The sequence below is a fragment of the Anguilla rostrata genome, chromosome 2 (genome assembly GCF_018555375.3).
Source record: "Anguilla rostrata isolate EN2019 chromosome 2, ASM1855537v3, whole genome shotgun sequence".
Taxonomy (NCBI): Eukaryota; Metazoa; Chordata; class Actinopteri; order Anguilliformes; family Anguillidae; genus Anguilla; species Anguilla rostrata.
The window spans coordinates 40,565,749-40,587,855 of NC_057934.1; the positions used below are offsets into that span (position 1 = coordinate 40,565,749).

At 41.0% G+C, this 22,107-nt stretch overlaps 1 protein-coding gene across 4 annotated transcripts in view; it reads right to left on the minus strand.

Annotated features, from left to right (window-relative positions):
* The window catches only part of LOC135248030 (leucine-rich repeat-containing protein 4B-like), a 63,090-nt gene that overhangs the window by 18,114 nt on the left and 22,869 nt on the right, over positions 1 to 22,107 (minus strand). For 3 of the 4 annotated variants that reach the window (XM_064322137.1, XM_064322138.1, XM_064322139.1), the window contains exon 2: positions 12,710 to 12,852. The exons of the other annotated variant lie outside the window; for it this stretch is intronic. The gene's annotated coding sequence lies outside the window, so the exon portion shown is untranslated. The remainder of the gene's footprint in view (positions 1 to 12,709; positions 12,853 to 22,107) is intronic. 4 annotated transcript variants of the gene reach the window in all.

Below are 22,107 nucleotides of genomic sequence, written 5' to 3' on the forward strand. Positions count from 1 at the left end.
TGACCACCCAGTCAATTTTGCTAATTCATGTATTCAATATTCAGAAAAAGGACTGGCCAGGAATTTTATGCCAATTTGGGAGCATTGCCTAGCTGTAGGACAGAGTTCTGTCCAATGAGTTTGGAGGCATTTGCTTGAACTCGAGAATATAAGCTGCTTCTGTACACTTCAGAATTCATTTTGCTGCTGCTATCAGCAGTTACATCATCACTGACAACATGTGAGCCAGTACCTTTGGCAGCCCTACATGCCCAAACCATAACACCCCAAACACCATGTTTCACAGAAGAGAGGGGATGCTTTGTATCTTGGGCAGTTCCTTTTGGCCTCCACACTTTTCTCTTGCCATCACTCTGCTACATGTGAATCTTGGTGTCATCTTTCCACAAGACCCTTTTACATAACTCAGCATGACGTGTTTCTTAGCAAACTGTAACCTGGCTGTCCTGTTTTTTCAGCTAACTGGTGGTTTGCATCCTAAAGTTTAGCCTCTGTATTTCCTTTTGTAAAGTCTTCAGGAGACAGGAGTCACATACCCATCCATGTCTACCTCCTGAAGAATGTTTCTAATCTGTAGGACCGGCTTTTGGGGGACTTCATTAAGGTGAGAATCCTTCAATCATCAACTGTCTTCCTCAGCCTGCCAGGCCTTTTCTGATTACTGAGCTCACCAGTGATCTCTTTCTTATTAAGGATGTCCCAAACTGTTGATTTTGGCAAGCCTAAGGTTTGGCCTATGTCTCTGGCAGTTTTTTCTTATTTCTCCACCTCATAAGGGCATCCTTGACTCTCAGTGGCATAAGTCTGGTCCTCATGTTCACAAACGCCAATAACAGACTGGCAATCAAAAGGCTAGAATCCAAAGTACATTCTGAATGCTGTCTTATACTTGCACAAAGGAAACAAGTGAACACACGTGAGTTACAAATAACGTGAGTAATTATTTGGCATGATGTGGTTTAATATCCATTAACTAAATATATGAGTAGGTGTTGAATGAGCCAACAACCTCCTCTGACCCCCAGCTAACTCTCAACATCCCCTGGTCTGGCAACACTAATCTGACTACAGTCTCAGATCATCTATGAGACAACTGGAGTCACATACTGTCCATTAGAACCCCATATTCTCTTCTGATGTGGCATCAAGACCCTAAAAGGACCTTAGGCCTCAGTGGACGTGCTACCCATTTGACCTGCATGTAGTTTCACATTTCTAATTGGGCTTGATAAACTGTGCTAAATGCCAGCATCCACTGGTTGGTAAATCACTAGGGATTGAAACGGTCCAGGAATGCAGACACTGGCCTACAGGAATATACATGGGAAGTGGAAGTGATTATATGGATGTTGGAGCCACCATCCAGCATCCCCAGGTGGAGGCTACAGACTGGAAGTTGTAAAAGCAAAGTGTGTGTAATTCCCACGGGCCCAGAACTTTTCCACGAGAACAGCCTGATGCAAAAGCAATGGAATAACAGATGAGCACTGTTAGGACCATGGCAGACAGTACTCTAATTCCCTTTGCTTCTCAAATTACATGTCGAAACCTTCAGGAACACAGCAGACTGTTATGGAAATATAATTTAATCATGTACATTACAGTGTGTGTAAAGATATGTAATCTTAATGATATTATTCACTTCCGAAGAGAATACAAAGCAAATAAATTAAGATGTTAAGAAGGCATTCAGAATTAGCTCATGTTTTCTCATATTAATTAGGACTAAACTACAACATCGGTTACAATCATATGATTTGTATTTAAAGTCATATCACCAGTCTAATCATTTTGAATCAGTCTAACCATTTTAAGAGTGAAAACAAATGGCATTTGAGATTGCATATTACCATTACTCTTGGTAACCATCAAATGCATTTCCAGTCAAAGGTCTAAGGGCATGCACTGAATCTTTGTTTTTTGGACAAACATGATACAGTTCATCTGGACTGCAGTGTGGGAGTGTGAGGTCAGGCAAAATTCACTCATAGTCAGTGCACTGAGATATTCTGAAGAGGAGGCTTTGACTGGTGTAACAAAACGCTTTGTACAGCTAGTTTGGAAAATGTTCTCTGAGAACATGAAATTGTCTTCGCTCTATTCCCTCAACGAATTAACCACAGTACTCCAGCTGCAATTAACTGAAATAACAGCTGCATGCCTATTAGGGATGTATCCGAATCCGAATACTGTATTCGGGAAAGCACGAATAATGCGATGGAAACAGATATTTCTTCTACCAGAAGTTGCTCGTTATTATTCGGATTCAGAAAAAAAAAAAAGTTCTCATAGCCTCTATCTAACGTTACACGGGCCGGGGGGGGGGGCACCAGTTACACACACCAACAAACTTTGAGCCACTGCCCTGCAAAACGTTTAATAAATAAGTTCTATGCGCCAGCCATTATGTTTCTTCAAATCGATTCATATCATTGTGGATGGCCACTAGATTTAAAAAAAATGCCCATTCAGTTTGCAACATAGGACTTTGATTTCACTAACTAGTCGTTTCATTTACTACACATTATTGAAAAGTGATCGCTACATTTTGTAGTTGCCCCCACCGAGTCAGCGCACAGCAGGCAGCGGGGATGAGAGCTGACCTTTCCCGGCTATCACTCAGGAAAACTCTCACATCGAGGAGGAGGTGCGGAAGCTAGCGAGACACAACCCTGGTGTGGCAGCCGGATTTCTTTCAAACCCCCGCAACCTATACATCAAAACAAGCTTAGAACCGCTGTATGTGTTAATTTCCTCCATTAAAGAAAAACCCAGTCGAAATATTGAAAAAAAACGACGTTTTACCTTGTATTTCAGTCAATATTCATCCGTTTAAGATGTAACAGTCTATAGTCGGTATGTATCAGTCATAGGTCTTGGCTATAATGAACACGAAATCCATTCATGGTAACAGTTGCCACCAAGGGAAAATATGAAGACATCAGATGGTTTGCAGTCTATCCAAACTTAGTTCAGTAGGGGAAAAAATAAATAAATAAAACAGGCAAAAAAAGTTCATGTAGGCTATTACTGTTATGTAATTACTGTTGTAAAGTAGTAATTCACGTTTCCCTAGCGAACTGCAGTAACGTTAACACATCAAGAAACGCGAACGCAGCATCATTGAAATTTAAGATTATTCCCTTTTTAGTGTTCTCGTAAGGGTGTAAGAACCGCAGACTAAACATGAAGCTAAACTAATGTCGTTGTCCTTGTACCACAAGACATGGAGAAAGTTGCGGTGGTCTTTGCGCACTATGAAACAGTGGAACATCTGTTGGATGTCTGCTAACACTGCTACTTTCTCTTTCTGAAAGTGGAGAAGAACCCCGATTAGGGTATTATTCAGATCCGGACCGGTTAGCAACACGTCGTTGAGAGAGACACCACAGTACTGGGCGCTAGAGTCAAAGACTACCCTGATCTGGTTGGGCTTTCGAGGATGATGTACTCCGAACGTAGGAAGGCATTCCTCACCGTCCTTCAGCAGTGGCGCTACCTCGGCGTGTCCATTTTGGAAGATCTTGCCCATGAATGCAACATACTGTTCTTGCATTTCTGGTTTTCTTTTTAGCAGTCTCTGCAGAGACGCAAACCTGCTGACGGCCTGCTCTCTGTTGTTGGGAAGAGGCTGGCGTGGTTCCGTGAAAGGGAGTGGGGCAACCCAACTATTATCATCGTTTCTGTAGATGTTAGCATCCATCCTGTCCAGGAAGATGGTATCCTCAATCGACAGAGCAAGTCTGTTGTCGTGTTTCGTTCTGTTAAACACTGTTTTCCCCAGCGTCTTCTCTGTAGCTTTGGCTGCTCAGTTGAAGCTATCCAGTGTTCCCTTGACATGCATTGTGCAGGGTTGAAAAATTGAATGACGACCACCTTCCAAATTGTTGACCGTCAACTTATGAACGTTTCCCAGGCACATTTCTCCCACTACCACCCAGCCAAGGTCTAGGCGTTGTGTGAACGGAGCATTGTGCGGCCTGTTAACCTGCTGTCTGACCTTGTGCGCTCTCAAAATGTCTCTTCCGAGAAGCAGCAGAATTTCCGCATTCGGATCTAGTTCTGGGAGGTGTTTGGCGATATGCTGGAGATGGGGTTGGTGCAGCACGGTACTTGGTGTTGGAATCTCTGAGCGATTATTCAAGATCTCACTACACTCAATGAGCAGTGGGAGAGAAATGACCACTTTGCCATCCAGAGATTCAACTTGGAATCCTTTGGCACGTCTCCCTGACGTTTCTACTAAATCAGAGCAAGTTCTCAGCCTGTACGGGAATGATTTGCCTTCTACACCAAAGAGGTTGAAGAACTCGCTAGTGAGCGATTGCTCTGGTCATCCATGATCACGTAGGTATTGACAGCCTTGTGCCTAGCATCCTTTGGATATACCTTTGTGGGCAGATCTTTGCGCAAGAGCGGCTCCATTAGCCTGCACTACAAACCTCTTGCAACTTGAGTTAACAACAGCCGTGTTAGCATTAGCTTCTTCCTCCCCGCCATTCTCTTGTGACAGTGAAGGAGCATTTGGGGTTTGAGTTGGCGGGCCAGGATGCATGGCTGTGACGTGGTAGGTGCGGTCGCATTCTAGGCACTTCACTGATGACTTGCAATCTTTAGCAAGGTGTAAGGTCGATGCACAACATCTGAAACATATTCCTTTCTCTTTGAGGAAGGCCTTTCTCTCATCGATTGTTTTGTTTCTGAATGTTTTACAATTCTGGAGTGAGTGTGGTTTATTGTGCACTGGGCAGGTCTTGGTGGGGTCATCATTTGATTGTTTGTTGATTTTTACTGAGGAAACGTCGGTTTTGTGTACCGAGGTCTGTCATTATTGAATTTCTTCAAGGTGAATCTGTCCTGTTTGGTAGAGGTTGCAGTGCCCCCTTGGTGCATGAAGCTGGGATCGTTCTGCCTTTTGGCTTCGTAGCACACGAATCTGCAGACGTACTCGAAGGGAGGGAACCGACCATCGTTCTCTTCCTTGTATCTTGAACCAGCGGACAGCCACTTCTCTTGAAGTCCAAAAGGTAGTTTTTCTGAGATTGGCGAGAGGCCTTGTGAGGTGTCCAAATACGACAGACCTGTGAGATAGCCATCTTCTTTGGCACCAAGGATCTCAGTCAGCAAGTCGCCAAGCTCGCGGAGCTTGACGTGGTCTTTGTTGGTGAGCTTCGGGAAACTCTCCAGTCGCTGAAAAAGTGACTTCTCCATGATCTCTGGGGAGGCGTAGCATTCGCGGAGACGTTCTCATGCCTTGTTTAGCACCACAGTGGGATTGCCAACATACACTGAGCGTATGCGTTTCACATATTCACATGACTCCTTGCCAAGCCACTTTGTCATGAGGTCGAGTTGCTGGGCTGCACTCAAATTAATATCACTGATTGTATTGGTGAATGAGGCGTACCATGCGCGGTAGTTTTCAGGCTTGTCATCGAATTAGTACAGGCCTGAGGTCGCAAGATCATGTCTAGCTAAGTACTATGCCAAGGGTTCTGCTACAGGTGTTGGGCTGGCTGGAGAAGCTTGCTTTGGAATATAGGGCTCAGCATGCACGTTCATTCGTTCAGGAGAGTATGGTTGAAAGTTTCCATTCGTGTGTTGAGGTAAGTATGGTTGACTGTTTCCATTGGGATTGAATTCTGGCTACTGGGTTTCTGTCTTGACTTGATTTTTAGTTGGTGAAGGTAAGTATATATCATCGCCAGTCTTAAATTCTGCTTTAGGGTTACCTAATGATGGTTGTGCAATGTCTTCCGCGGAGGACCGTCATGTTATGAGGCTCTTATCCGGTTCCATACGGGATGGGCCCACAACAGGTGAGTGTGGGGAGTTAGCACATTGTTTCAGGATGTATTGTGAACGGACATATTCACTGGTGCGTTCGATTTTGCTTTTTTCAGACTCTGTTGCTACAGCTTCGTCTATAACTTGCAACCCTTCTGCCATTTCCAATGTCTGTGCTTCTTCTGCTGTTGCTTCTGCTTCGCATTGTAGCTGTAACACTTCTAGTTCTGCGTCTATTCAAATTTTTTCAAACTGTGTTTCAGCATCTCTTCTCCTTTTCTCTGCATCTCTAGCACCTGTCTCCAAATCCTTATTAGCTAATTATAGCTTCAGCTTTAGTTGCTGTGATGCGTACGCTGATCTTATCCTAGCTGCTTCAGCCTTAGCTCGGGCGCGTCCTGCCGTACTGGACGAAGAGGCTGATGATCTTGCACTTAAGGTTGATGGTTTTACGCTTTTGGAAGCCATTTTGATACTTTACAAATACTGATCTCTTCTGTCTTTTCACTTCAGTGTTCTCGTAAGGGTGTAAGAACCGCAGACTAAACACGAAGCTAAACTCCACTCAAAATGAAAAAAGAGTCGTCGTAGTAGCTGAATAAACCTTTACTGGTAACTCGTTCAGAGTGACATGGAGTGAAAACTGCAGGATAATAAAAATACAGAAAAGGAAAATGCACTAAGTCTTGTGCTGTTGTTACAACGTTTTTTAATCTTAACTTATTAAATGCATTTTTCATCAAATAGCCCTTATATGAAATACTTCGACTTACGACATTGATTCGTCAGTCTTTGTGTGTAGATACGAATGGATCCATGTACTGATTCACCGCTGTGAATATGTGGCTTTCACTTCCTGGTCTGACTAACAGGAAGTGATGCATTTGAAATAACTTTATTGAACAGTTTAAAGAAACAGTACAATTCAATACAAAGGTATTGCAAAGCAGTAGTTAACGTTACAAAAATGCAATTTATGTCTTACAGACATCACACCCTTCAACTGAAGGATATGTTTCCATATATCTTTACTGTAAATAGTTTCTATTTCTAATGCAAAACAGAATCTTTCGATTTATAAAACATTTTTTTTATGTTTCTGATTATTCAATGTGCCCCAGTTAAGGGGGGGGGGGGGTGCTGGGGTTCAGATAGTTCATAAAACTTAGTTTAGTTAAAGTAATAATCTCGAAGATTTTCATTAAAATAAATGTATGTTAAGTCACTATCTATCGCTGAATTAGGTAACGCAATGGTGATTGAGCCTATTATTACATGAATTTATATTATTATTATTATTATTATTTATGATTAAAAAACTGGGTGTCTGTGGCGACATTCCCGGGAAAAAATCACAAGCGGCGCATAGATAGTGACGCGTATTCCATCACCCATCAGTGGTTGGTCCGCCAGAGAGGGTAGGCGGAGCTAACGCAACAGGCCTGCTCTTCAACTCACTTGTGTGTGAGCGGCGTACTTGTTTTTCCGGTGTCTTCTAGCGTTAAGATGGGGGGGTTATGGAACCCTAATAAGTTTTTGTGTAACATGAGAGGTCATATTATTTGTTGATGTAGATTTCGTATTACATTTGATGACAATGTAACGGTACTAAATTACATAGCTATTTGCACAGCTAACGCTAGCTACCGGACTATGTCAATAAAGGCAACATTAGTTTAGACAACGTTGCGCACAGTATGCATCTCTCATATCAGGTAACGTTGCGTTAGCTAGCTAGCTAATGTAATTAACACAATCTAATGTCAGCTAACAATTAGAAAAAACGCTAGCTAACGCTACCAACCGGTACCGACCTCGCAAACTGTCTCTCGAATGCAATGCTACCTTGTTGCAGCGTTGCAATGTAGCTAACTAAAGGCCAGTTCAGATTAATGATTTGAAACGAGACTGGATGCAACTTGCAAAATTCCAAGACGTCTGATTGTGAACGTTCTAAAACTGCACTTGGCGATTTGACAAGGTGGGTCTTTTGAGACCCCAGGCAACAACTTCAGACGCTCTGCAACTAACCAGTTCACACCGCTGCAATTTTCTCTGCAACATTCTAAAACCGTCTCGTTGCAAATCATTGATGAACTGGCCTTAATGTTACCGTTATTTACGTTGCCATCAAGTTCATCAATATATTGATCTGAATAAAGCCGGGGTATAGGTGGAGGAGAGCGGGGTCTGATTTCTGTGTAAAGATGTCAAGCCGGAGAAAACTAAATAAAAGAATACGGCAGTATGGATTAGCGTTGTTATTATTTTATTACGCTTCCTCATATGTTCCTTCAGCCTTGATGCCCTTTTTGATGAAATCTCCTTTGTTTTTGTTTTCTTCTTCTTCTGATTGCTAATTTAACACCCAGCTCAGCGTACACAAACAGTTTAGCTAGCAAAACCAGAAACAACAAGGCAGTTGTTTCAAAAATATCACACAACAATCATTCACGATGATGATGCATGAGATACATAATTGCACGAGCCACAGCGAATCCCGCAAATTCTTCTCTGCAGTGTAAAGATGTTCATACCGAGCAAAAGGTAGATAAAGAACGTTTTTGGAAATTGATCATCACTAATTCTACCCCAGGTCTGCTACAGCATTTTAACCCGGCTCGGCAGTGTAAAGACAGCTTAAGTTAGCCTAACGTTAGACAATGAATGAGTATGTACATAACGTTACTTGTATAACAACCATTTTTTATTCAGTAAATGAGTGTAATAGTTGGCGTGGCCCAGGTGCCAACTGACAGACGTCACACAGGCGACACTGGTTGGATCCGGTTGGACCTATGGGAAGTGAGGTCCAAAAACACACCTGCAATTACCGCTTCTCGCCATTGGTACCACCAAAGAGAACGAAACGGAAATCTTCGAGATTGTAACTTTAAAAATTAAAAAGAGAGAGAGATGAAAAGTACAGCATGAGGATGTGGAAATATATTTCATAATTAATTATATGCCATTGAATTGCCAATGAATATTAGGTTAGAAAATACAACATTTGCCTGATTTAACATGACTTCTGGTACAAACCACGCCCACTTCCGGTCTTCTATCCGAATACACATACAGATACAGATAATTTTGTTGGTTGACAGATACAGATACAGATAATGACGTCTCTGCACACCCCTAATGCCTATACTGTGAGTACACCTGCCATTATGATTACTGCATTCTTTTTTGGATATACTGTATGAGGAACACCTGTGCTCACCTGTGGAGACATATTTGCGATATCCCATCAACAAATTTGTCACTTTCAGCCGGAACAGATGTCCACAAAAAGGTATCAATGAACGTCTATGATGCCATCTATGAACTGATTCATTTTAGTCACGTTCTACATCAGTTGTTTCATTTTTCATAAACGTGGCACAGCATGGTAAAGCATAATGCCAGCTGGACATCTTTTATGGTTATCAAGCTGTGAAAATGGGAGTCCATTTTTAACTGTCTCGCATGCTAGGCTGTGGCAACACAGAGAAAACATAAGATTCTGAAAACCCCCGATTCTTGTATCCTGTGTTTGTGATCATAAAAAGCCCGGCCACTGTTTATAACATCCGGTCTTGGATTTCATGGCAGCTACACCATCATTGTCATGGATGGCCTGCATTTTGACCTTAATGCCTTTTAATAAAACTACCTGTGTGGCGATTTATGCCTTTTTTTATAGTTTACACACAAACCATAAGTCATAAGAATAGAAATATAGAGATATTGGGATGGCAGGTATGCCATCCCGCCAAGTTACGCCTTGGCGGGGGCATGCCCCATACCTATACAGCCACAGACACCCAGCCCTTAAAAACATTAAATTTTGTACATTCTCACCCCATTTCAACAGACAGAATTCATACCCAACTTCACATGTCCACACAATAAAGCCCCTAACTAAGGGGATTTTGCGTTTTCTCCTTCTTCTTCTTCTTCTTCTTCTCATTCTTATTTTTCCTGCCACCTATCCCACTAACAACATGTCTCCCCATTGGATATTTTACCGACACCAGCCAAATCTTCACCTACACGACCCAATCAAAAACTTGCATACACAGGCAAAATACCCATACCTTTTTACTCTGAAACATTTCCAGTTTAAACAGCTAGTCTGCCTGTGGCCTAGTGGGCAAGGTTACAGTCTTGGGAACATGGGGTCCTAGGTTCAAGCCCAGCTAGGAACATGTTTCTTTAACCTGTTTTTACCCTCACTAATAATTGTCTACTACTTCTCAATTATTGCTTTTGCACCATATCTACCCGCCATTCAACAAACGTATACACTGCATTATGACGTACCGTCTGCACGTTCAGTTATTAACCAGCTACAATATACTGCAAAGCCATATGGATTCAACGGGAGCTCTTCTGTGCTTACTGGCCTGTGTTCTTCTTTAAAACCACAGACAGGTTTGCTAATGATATTTCACGCATTGCATAGCTATGTCATGGTGCTGCACTAACAAAGTCACAGACTGGTAAACCTCCGGTTGAAGGATTGAGTCCCGCCTTGCCCTCAGGCAGATCATTTCCTCTTTTACACTAACGTTTTCTTATGCTTATATTTGCTTTACCAAAACTCACTCACGGCCACCCATATGCATTTCATGACGGCACATGTATTCCTTTTATTAAAAAGTTACACCAGTTCACCACTGTGCCATTTCTACTAACTATATTTCTTCACTTGGCTACCGTACAAAACCTTCTTATCAGCAAACGCCACATTTCTACATTCATGTTACCTCGCCCTGTTCTCTATCTAGCCACATACAAACAATTACTACGTATGTACGTTCTGCAACTCCCCATTAAAACATTACATTTAAAATCATGACTCACTCATAATTATAACTACTAGTACGGAACATGAGAAAAGCACATCGGTGCAATAGATTTCATACGTTACTTAACCCTCCACTTTGACAACTAATGCTTTATACAGACTGTTATATATACCGTTCGATAAGGAAACTAAGCTCGTGCATGGTCACTTAATTTACTTCGCACTATAGTCTGTTATCATGTCAACCTTCACCTACATGCCCATTCTGCTAAAAACATATTGTTTCAACTACGCAATTTCATAATTTCTCCTCATTTCTCTCACACTGTTGTTATTTTCTCATATGCAAAGCCTGCTGGGACATATGCGCCTGCTCCTATTCTCCACTATCAAGTTTTCCGGTTCTAGCTTAGCAAAACAGCAAAGAGGATTCCTACCTGCAGATAAGCCTATCAAAATGCCTTATAAACCTTACAAACACTAAAAGTGCATCTCCACGAAATAACAGACAACGGAGCAGGACAGAAGGGTACACAATTGCGACCTAGGGAGCTCTAATTCTACGGGCTTGCTGATTCTTTTGCCACTCAAGGCTCGTTGGATGGCCGTCAAATCTGTGAGTACATACACTGGCCATATTTCACCTGCGTTTCTGATGCGTTTACACTTACACCACCGCACCCTTTGTCACAGCCACTGTTTTACATATATAGCAAACCGAAACTGCTGAACGGTACACGCTCATCAGACTGTACAAATTCACACAAGGATAGCCATAATCCACAACCGTTTCTTACAGGGTCACTTCGCATTTCTCACTCTCATAATAAAACGCTTTGCAAAAAGAAATGATATCTCATAAAAAACACGTTTTCAACGTACAAAAATGCCAAGTTACTCACACATACAAGACATACACCGTCTATAACTCATTCATTCAGACTGCCAAAATCCAGGCCTGCCATTAAAAGTATTGATATCAAAATGACACCAAGTTACGGTACTACAAACAATATAGGCTATCTTGCCACACCGAAATTAAATAAGATGCATTCCAAAGCAATGCTACCAAATATTTCCTCAATTCTTTCAAGTCTTTCAATCATAACAGTAGGACCCCAACGGCAGAGAGCTTAGACTGAGTATTCAGTTATTTAGATATGTTGTATTCTGAAACACTGGTCTACATGAATCTTAATAATAGCTTTTCTTGAATGACTGTACATGCTCACTTCTAGCAGAATTGGTCTTAACTGTCAGAATGCAGGCATGTCAATATTTCCAGTGCACACTTTATAACCTAAAAGGCCCAGTAGTTTGAAGGGTTTCTGAAGAGTCATAGGCTCAGATTGCTTATTATGAACAAAAGTAATCGAGTGACATCAGCAGACACAGTGATAAATGAATCGGCATTAATTATATTTAATACTCAGCATTAGCAAGATACTATTATGTAAGGTAAGCTAATAGAAGAAGCCAGTGCCCAGTCATGAATCAAACTATACACAGTATATACAGTAACCATTTACCTTGGTTTAGAGTAAATGCTATGAATCAAATAATTTAGACAGAAGTACAAAAACCTGAGGTTGTACTGTATGTTTTATGGATCTCGTGTTTCCAGCTAGCTGGCAAGGGTATAGTCAGGCTCAACCAAGAACAATCAGATCCAGTCATGCTGAAATCCGACCCGCTCAACTATGCCAACCTCACTCAGTGATAGACTCATTCCTTGGGATACACATTCAGACAGACATACATCATAAAGAATCTGAACAAATACTGCTACGGACACCTCGACTGAAGCTCTGTCTGGCTCTGACTTTAATAGTTTTTTTCATTTCAGACCAAGATCTGTTCAAATGGGAATGACAGAGAGGGGATATACAGAATCAGCTAAGGAATGAAATAATGAAGGGGTGAGGACAATAACTGTCACACATCTGTCCAATAGTGCACCTATCCATTTACCCATCCATCCATCCATCATCCATCTATCGAGGTCTTTGTATAATCTCTCCTCTAGCATTCTCTCTACCTTTCTATGATTTGTCTGTCCCTGTACCACGCTGTGAAATGGAGGCGGACTCTCAGAGACCCTGTTGCCGTGGTAACCGGCACACTCACCATCTTGTGTGTCCCTGGCTCTTCTGCAGGGGCTTGTGCCACCCAGCGCCCTACTCCACAGCACACGACACAGGGCTGCTCCATCACCCGACACAGTAGACCGGGACCCAAGCCTCGCCCCTGACTCTCACTCAAGGTGCAGACTACAATTGTACAAACAAATGCATAAACAGTCAGTTTCCTTCACCTGCTTTGGTAAAAAATAAAAAATAAATAAAAAAATATGAAAGAAATCCTTATTAATATTGATACAACATATTTACACAGTGGCACCAAAGGTTATCTACTTAGCCAATTATAAAGCAGTAGTGCTATAGCCTACTAATACAGCAATGGCATGACATCGTTTCAGTTCCCTGAAGCGTTTGGTGACAAGGATGTCAGTGAGACTGGGCAATTCTCCGTATTCTGCAGAAACATTGCACATGCTCATTGAGGCTTTCTCCTTTTGAGTCAACTGCCTAGGATTCAGCAGAGGCAAGGTTATCCATTATTTCATGAGGATTAAAAATTGAACTCCCGATGTCATTAAGGAATAAGAGGAAGCGTATTAAATTGTGGAGGAACACGGAATTCCTGTAAGAGTATACGATCCCTGAAAGTCCACTGAGACAGCTGCTGCTGAGACCGCAGGCTGTGTGGTCTACTGGACTGTAAGTGGACCTGGAATCAAAAGAATGCAACTTCAAGCCCCCAGTGGGTCAATGCTGCTGCAGAATCTAACAACACACTAACATGCTCCAGTAAAATAGCCAGCTGTATAAAGGGATAACATGCAAAACGTGTAAGCTACAGTGTGTATGCTTCCCTGGATAACAGCATGTGTGAGGCAAATAATCACAGCATTACATCCCTCTGCAAGGCACTGACTACGAATCGGAGAATACAGACATCACAGCTTAAACGCACGATTTCCGGTGAATTGTGTTTAAAATGACCAAGCAGGTCACAGGGGCCACCAGCTGCACCTCCTCAAGTATCCCAACAAGGACGGGTTTGATGGTTTCAAACATGTACATAACTGTAGCATCACATCACATCTGTATCTTCCAAATTGTGTTGGTCGTGAGCATGAAATCAGTAGTATTCTTCTACTCTTTAAACATTGTTAATTTGTTTCAGTCGAGCAATGTGTTCTGCAACCAAATTATATGAATTACTGCACAAAAAATCACTGGATATGTGCTACATTAATCCCTAGGATAGAAAATATCAAACAATGGTAGGAAATAAACCTCAAATATACCTCATATAGAAAAAATAATCAAACTCAATCAAGAGATGTATAACATTTACAAATTAATAGCATCCCTATATATCCCCACAAACAAGTGGCAGAGGACTGTAAAGCTGTCCTTTTAAACAGCACCTGCAGAAGTGCATGCCATTGATAGTCTGCAGTATTTTCTTCAGATTCAACATGCTACATGTGCCTTGCTCCTCACTTACAGGGCAGGGCTTTTAAAGGACTGTGTTCTCTTCTGAGAGCTGCTTCTGGCACCACTGAGCTGTGTCTATCCCCCTCAGAATGTGATGATGTGATGCTGCCTGAGTGTTACACATTCCAGGAGATATCAGGAAGCACAGCACAGAAATATCAGTTTTTTCTGGAGTGCCAATATACACTACATGACCAAAAGTATCTGGACGCCCCTAGGTCTGGGGCTGTTTTTCATGGTTCGGCCCCTTAGTTCCAGTGAAGGCAAATCTTAATGTTACAGCATACAATGCATTCTAGATGATTCTGTGCTTCCTCAACAGTTTGGGGAAGGCCCTTTCCTGTCTTAGCATGACATGACGGGTACATATATAAATGGTTTTGTCCAGAACAGTGTGGAAGAACTTGACTAATCTGCACAGAGCCCTGACCTGAACCCCATCCAGCACCTTTGGGATCAGTTGGAAAGCCAACTGCAAGGCAGGCCTAATCGCCCAATCGGTGCCTGACCTCACTAATGCTCTTCTGGCTGAATGCAAACAAATCCCTGCAGCTCCAAAATCTAGTATGAAGCCTTTCCAGAAGAGAGGAGGTTGTTATAGCAGTAAAGGGTGGATCAACTCCATTTTAATTGCCATAATTTTGGATGAAATGTTGGATGTCAGGTGTTCATATACGTTTGGCTATGGAGTGTACCAAGAAACACATGAGCAAACTAATATTTACATATTTGTGTATGCACACCTGTGTGCTTCTAGATGTGTACAGAGTACATAAATGCATTTATAATTCAATATTTTCCATGGAAAATTATGTTTTCCCCTTTACATTTTAATTTATACTCCCTTAAAAAAAAAACAACATCAGCCCATTTTTACTTAGCATGCAAATAGGACTTGAAGTCCACATGCATGTAACTAATGTCCCTCAAGAATCAGCTGCCCTTGAGAAATGCAATTATCCAAATCATGCATGAGATCATAGCACCCTGGTGCTGTGCAAATAAATAATTGGTTTTGCTTACATTGATTTTGCACATACCTACAGTAACATTCAGTTTTGGATAAGCATGTAGGCAAGCTCAAATGGCCCCGTAAGACAGACAAGCCCCAGACACGAAACCAGAGCATTGTGAGGCATGAATGGAGGCCATCACTCTAATGACCATAACAGAGAATTTGACTCACATTTTTTTTACATATCACCTCCTTTGGACAAAATCACACTGGTCTCCAAGAATGGAATGTATTCCTTTTTTTTTTCATAACGCCGATTAAATTTGTTTGGCAGATGAGCAGTATGAACTGAAGACTAAAGTCATTCTTATGATTGTTCCCCAGTACATTCCTTACCATCCCCTGGTCTAGTCACAAACACTAATGCATTCCCAGCACATACACCCTACTTTCTTAATCATATTCTCAACATTTATGCTCTCCAAAACTTAGGACTGCCTCTTTATACTGTGAATAGCATTTATATATGTATATTGTATGTCACAACACAAATGCGTTCCCAAAAGATTTTTTGTCCCGCAGGCACCAATAAAGTTATTTTATCATATCTTTTCCATTCAAGCACTTGAAATGTATTTAAATTTATTTTTGTCCATCTTGGCAAACTGACTGGGCAATTTTGGAAAATAGTGTCTGATTTACTTTAACCCACAAGCTGCTGAAAAACATATGATGTCATACAAAAATGATAACACAGACGAAGAGGTGTTGAATTCAGTCGTCAACAAGATAATCCACCTTTGCCCAGATCAGGGTGTGCAGGCATGAATTACCAGGCTCTTGTTTGTGAGCATGTATTTACAGAGGCTCATCTACTGTAGGTATTGCAGTCAGCGTCAAAGGCTACTACCTTTGATGACAAAAACAAATTTTACAATGACACTTTCAGCCTTTAAAGTATTTCTGCCTGGTTAAACATACTATTTTCAAGGCCTTTTAAAAAATTATACGTACAATCTGATAGAGCGCAAGCATGACTAAAAAAAACCACTGTGAACAATCTTTAAAGGGGAATTCCACCACTAAATAACATAAGTTACACCTTGATTTAATAGATCAAGGCGTAACTTATTCTCTCTGCATGGCTGGCTGAAGCAATTTCTGTAGAAATTGGCCGCAAAAAGAGGTAAAAGTATACGTCATAACGGCACATACTGCTATTCTTCCTCATTTCTGAAGAACTTCACCGGGCGGGTAATTTGAATTTGGAGATACATTCAATGTAGGCGAAGGGGGTGTTGACCAAACTCACGTTAGAAAAATACTCGGGGTAACTGCTGTGACAAGTAGGTTATTTCACTGTTGTTGTTTCGTTTAGAAAAGCAATGAAAAATGCCAATAAAAGAACAATGAATGAAACAAGCTTGATATTTTTGTCAGATAATTTATTGAAAAATGTAGATGTGGAGAATATCCCTATCAGCCATCGAATGAGGGAATGTCAACCATACATTTCTCCTTGCCTGGCTTAATGACTTTGTCTCCTCTCCCATATTCTTGCTCACATCGGTATTCTATAAAAACGTGTTCTTGCCGAATTCATGATGACAACCACATATTGCACAAGCCGTGACCATGTCTGAAATAACTTGCTATGAAACAACAGCTATTCAAATCTTAAACATAAACCAAATCCAGAAGTGGGCAGAAACCTGGCAAATTAAATGCAATATAGCTAAATGCAAGGTTCTGCATGTGGAAAAATAAAAACATAAGGCAGGATTACTTTATGAGAGGAACACAATTTGAATGTGCTCAATTTGAAAAAGACTTGTAATGGTTGCCTTTCAGGTTCTAGGCACTGTGCTGTAACAGTAAAAAAAAAAAAGAAAGGCCAATAGGATTCTAGGATATATAGCAAAAAGTATTGAGTATAAATCCAAGGAAGTTATACTTATCTCAGACAATACATTTGTTACCACACTTGGGGTAATGTGTGCAGTTCTGGGGACCGTACTACAAGAAAGATATAGAGGCTCTGGAAATGGTTCAAAGAAGGGCAACCAAATTGATTCCTAGTATGAAAGATAAAAGCTATGAGGAAAGACTTAAAATGCTTAACCTCTTCAGTCTTCATACAAGAATACTTAAGGGGGATTTAATTGCGGCTTTTAAATTCATAAAGGTGATTAACAAAGTGAACTACAAGAGATTCTTCAGGTTGAGTTCTGTTAGTAGAACAAGGGGACATGAATGGAAATTAGCAAAAGGTAAATTCTGAACAGACATTAGGAAGTGTTTTTTTTCCACACAGAGTTGTCAATGTGTGGGATAGCCTGCCAGGTCACATAGTAGATGCAAAAACTTGAGGGATTTTCAAGACCAGGCTTGATATACTGTTAGATACTATCTAGTCGGTAGGTAATCAGAGCACTAGGTACAATTTAGTTAGGAAAATGGTGAGCATTGTTGGGTTAAATGGCCTGTTCTCATCAATATGTTATGTTATGTGATAGTTACATTAAACCCAGGCAATTTGTCCCACTGAAACAAACTTTTCTTTTTATTAGAACCTTAGCAGTAAAATAAACAGAATTGATCACATAAACCTAGATTCTCTTTCGTTAGTGGCCAGCTTGTTACCCTCTTTCCAGCCAATTAGTAATTCCCAGCCCAATTTTATTCAGAAGGAGTGGCAACCTGTGTCAGGGATTGTCTGATGCCTGCCCATGAACTGTGTGAGGATGGCAAGCAGTCACACAGGAGGCCGACAACAGAAATAGGGTGAACAGTGAAATTTATTGTATTTAAAGTGCAAAAACCAACAAACTAAATAATGACAAAACTAAATAAGCAAATAAAGAAAAACAGGCAATCACTTCCCTAACATTTCCTTTGGGAGAATTGAGTAGGCTCGCCACTCAATCCCAAGCTCTCTCAACTGATCCAAATGGATGAAATAGGTTAACCCCCCTCAGACCATACCATTCTTAGCATTAAAATCGATTAACTAAACATAAATCATAAAAAGTGCAATTTGCTATCCAATCTATAAAACATGAAAATACACAAACTCACACTCAACAAATATGCCTACCCCCCTAGGAATACATCACAATTACATAGAACATTAAAACTGATTCCCCCTCTGCAATAAACCACTGTGAACTACACTACCCACAAGGCATACAACCACCATGATGAGTGCAACGCCCTCCTTTGCCCAAATGCTGCAGAAACGATTCACCGTGAGTATAAAGGCTAAAGGCCAATTCATGGTCCAGACGTATCATACACGGACCGGACTCCACTGGGGTCCGCGGTCAAAATGACGAAATAGCGGACCTCAGCGTACGTCCGCCTGGACATGTCCGCGTGAAGCTCAATTTTTGTGACCGTGCGTACCTAGCGTACGCGTACCGGTGTCACACAAATCATGGCTCGGTATGAAACTGTTTCACATCGACATGCATTTCATGTGGCACCGGAAACACGTGGTGATGCGGAATATACAAAACAGACATGGAGTCAACATTTGAAGAGAGACTGGCTGAAGAGGTGAGAAGGCACTTATACGATTCATCCCAACGGGATTATAAAGATTTTCAGAAGAACAACAATTCATGGAGAGAAATAAGCACAACGCTGGGCAAGGACGAGGCCATGTTGTTTACAGTCTGTAACTTCCGGCAGAAAGGGAAAATGACGCGCAAAGATTGTGGGAAATGTAGGGCTTGGGTATGCGGTGGTACAACTGGACTATGAAAGGGCAAACGACTGCGGACTGTCCATCCGCACGGCGTATGTGCCCTGTACTTATAGACTATGTAAAAGCCTTTATTCATACTTTCCGCGTCCACGTGTCCGCGAGGGTCCGCATGACGTAAATGTTGTCATCCGCCCATGTCCGCGCGGACCCCTATGCGGACGTCTGCGCGCAACCCAAAATTTGTGACCTCGCAGACTGTATGCATAGCAAGCGCGCCGACTGCGCATGCTCCAGATAACAAAATGGATGCTTGTTTTGAAGAGAGGTTGTGCAAGGAGATCCACCGTTACCCACATTTATATTGTCTATATGGGTATTCATAAAAATATTCTTTCACCACTAACCATTCTTTCATCATAGCAACAAGATAAACCCGTCAATAGCCCTAAGATATGCCAATATGGCAGTGAAAACGCTGCTCACTGAATAACAAAATAAACGAGACCAAGTTTTAAAAAATGATACCATGTCATTCTACAGTCAATATCTGGGACTAAATATTGAATAACTATACAACCTTCCCATTAGTTTTATGCGTAGAGATGTCCCTTTTGAGACTGAGTGGTCATATATTGTCTTGGACAATCCGGTTGTGAAATACACGCGCATATGTGATGCCTGGGTACCTTCCAAAATTGCTGTGCGTAATACCACACCTGTTGTTTACGGCGTTGTCACCCTTTTTAGTACAGTCTGTCTTGATTGACAATTCATTTATTCAGTAGGTGAGAGTATAAGCTTTCTAACGATGTATACCATGTCTAATTTTTCTTTTGGAATAGCGTTTTATAGGTCAGCGTAACCGAAATTTTTTTTTATCATCGCATTCACTTACGCATTCACTCTGTGGTAATGGAAGTGTAGATCGGGAAGTGCGCATGCATGGAACGCCAGACCGATGCGGACCCTCAATTTTAGTATGAATGGAACCGCGTGCGCGTCCGCGCTACCGGTACAAGTCCGCAGCTGTCCGCGGACGCGGAACGCGGTAAGTATGCAGCAGCCTTAACCTGGATTTAACATAGTGTACTAGAGATACAAAGTAACGTGTGCACCCGTTAAAATGCATATAAACTGTTTGTAATGATTAAGAGTAAAATGTAAGGTTTTGATGGATAGCCTACTGACAATTCCCCATACAACTTTAACCAACAAACAAACATGAAACAGATGCGGTATGGCGTATTTAAAATATATACGCGTGTAAAAAGACGCGCATAAGCGAGGCGTACTGCGAACTTTGGGGCGGAGAATTAAAAATCAAACAGCAAATTAGTTCTCTGTCACAAACTGTAAGTGCCTGCCTGCTGTAGTCTTTAGTAAAGCAGGTACCTGGCACATGCGCAGTAGTTTGAAGCTATATCTGCACTTACTACAAGTAGAGAGCTGGTTGAGAGCTCATTTTATTCAGGAGGAGAGCTACTCTTCTACGTGTAAAAGTTCATTTTACGGTGGAATTCCTCTTTAAGGCAAATTATGATGAGATTTGCCAGCCATGGGGAAACTGTAAAAAGGCATAATTAAGATAGCATGCCACATACATGACTGATGCCTTAATGGGTTAAAAAAATTTAGTAAGTCTGAATTCACACTGGGCAAAGAAAACTGACAGTGCTAAGTGTAAATGAAAACCTATACTGATTCTAACATCCAATGTAGTTGAGTTAATGAATTAGCACTCACACCCTGAGAAAAAATGGCTCTAATACCTAAATTTCCAAACACTATATCAGAGGGAATTGATCCTGGGACTATTGATTGATGCAGGATTATTTATGGTGTGACTACATTTCGGAGGGGGAAAAGCTTGCCTAATAATAGGAGTGTTTCTTCTTCTGCTATTTCAGTGGGGAAAGCCTGTAAAAGCTGTTGCAACACCCCAAAATAGTAGGCAATTTGCTATGGCCTCCAAAATAAGGTTTGCTCACTCTTGAGTGATTGTTCAGAACTTGTTCCTGTTGAACTGTAGGGCCACTTGAGACACATCTTTTGACTACTACCAACTAAGATTCCTTATGGTGAATGTCGTATGTGACACGTACACCACATCAACCTATTTTTCGAACATAAATTTCCCTCACAACTGTCTTGTCAGAATGAATCTTCTTGTTGAAAATCAAGCCTCAGAAAAATACATTAATTTCAACACAAATATATAATAGTTAGGTTATTACACTTATTTAAATGTAAAACTGAACAACCTAAGTTTTAAAAACTAATGGTTTAATGCCATATTATTTGCACCTGTGCTTCCTCATTTCCTCCAAAAAAAAAAAATACCATTTGATTTTCAAAAAATTTCCCAGCAGTTGTCTGCAGTCCAGTGCCAAACTTCCACACCTGAACAACACAAACACACAAGTGCATAAATAGGATGTACGGAATAATCTGTATTGCAGATGATGAGAAAAATTACCTGCAGGTGCATAATGTCAACATGTTGTCTGCTGGCTAGTCAGCTACTTCCACAGAGGAACAGCACAATCTCTGTAATCTCAAAGGACTACCAACAACTTACTGGAACTACTGCAACTACAGCTGCACTGCATTAGGATCTGTAAACATCCATTAATTAGTAGCTGGGTAATATATAGAGCCGATAACCTACTGGAAATTTCTACATAGAGAACAGGGAACTTGTGTGGTTTCCTGTACCACTGTAAGTGTAGCTTAGTAAATCTCAATACAAACTAAAGCATGACCCAGAAAGAGCAATTCAAACAAACTAATGTTTTTTTCACAAAGCAATTAAAAAAATAGGAAGCACTACCGGAAGATTACCATTACCACCATTACCTAGACTAGAGTTTCCATTTAAGTTTACTTGGTCAATTTCAAAAGATTATACTTTTTTCTGATCTTTGTCATAGCTGATGTAGGAATACAAAAAGAATGTAATAAGAATGTAATGGTCAATTTTTCATCACTGCCGATTTGAAGATACTTTCAGACCCCATACCCACTGTACGTACTTTGCTATCTGACTTATCTTATACAAAATGAACAGAAAAATAAAACCAGCTGACAGATCATTCACCAGAAAGCACCTTATTGCAATAAACATCACATTTAGTGTTTACAGCATACAATAATTATGCACTGCTACACAGAGTCATTATACGCATTCAGTGCTCTCCTTGCAAGACATTTCAGATGTTATTTATATAATTGCAGAAACATAAAAACATTCCCCAGAGCAAAATAAAACCAAGGCAGGACTAAACTGAATTTTTAC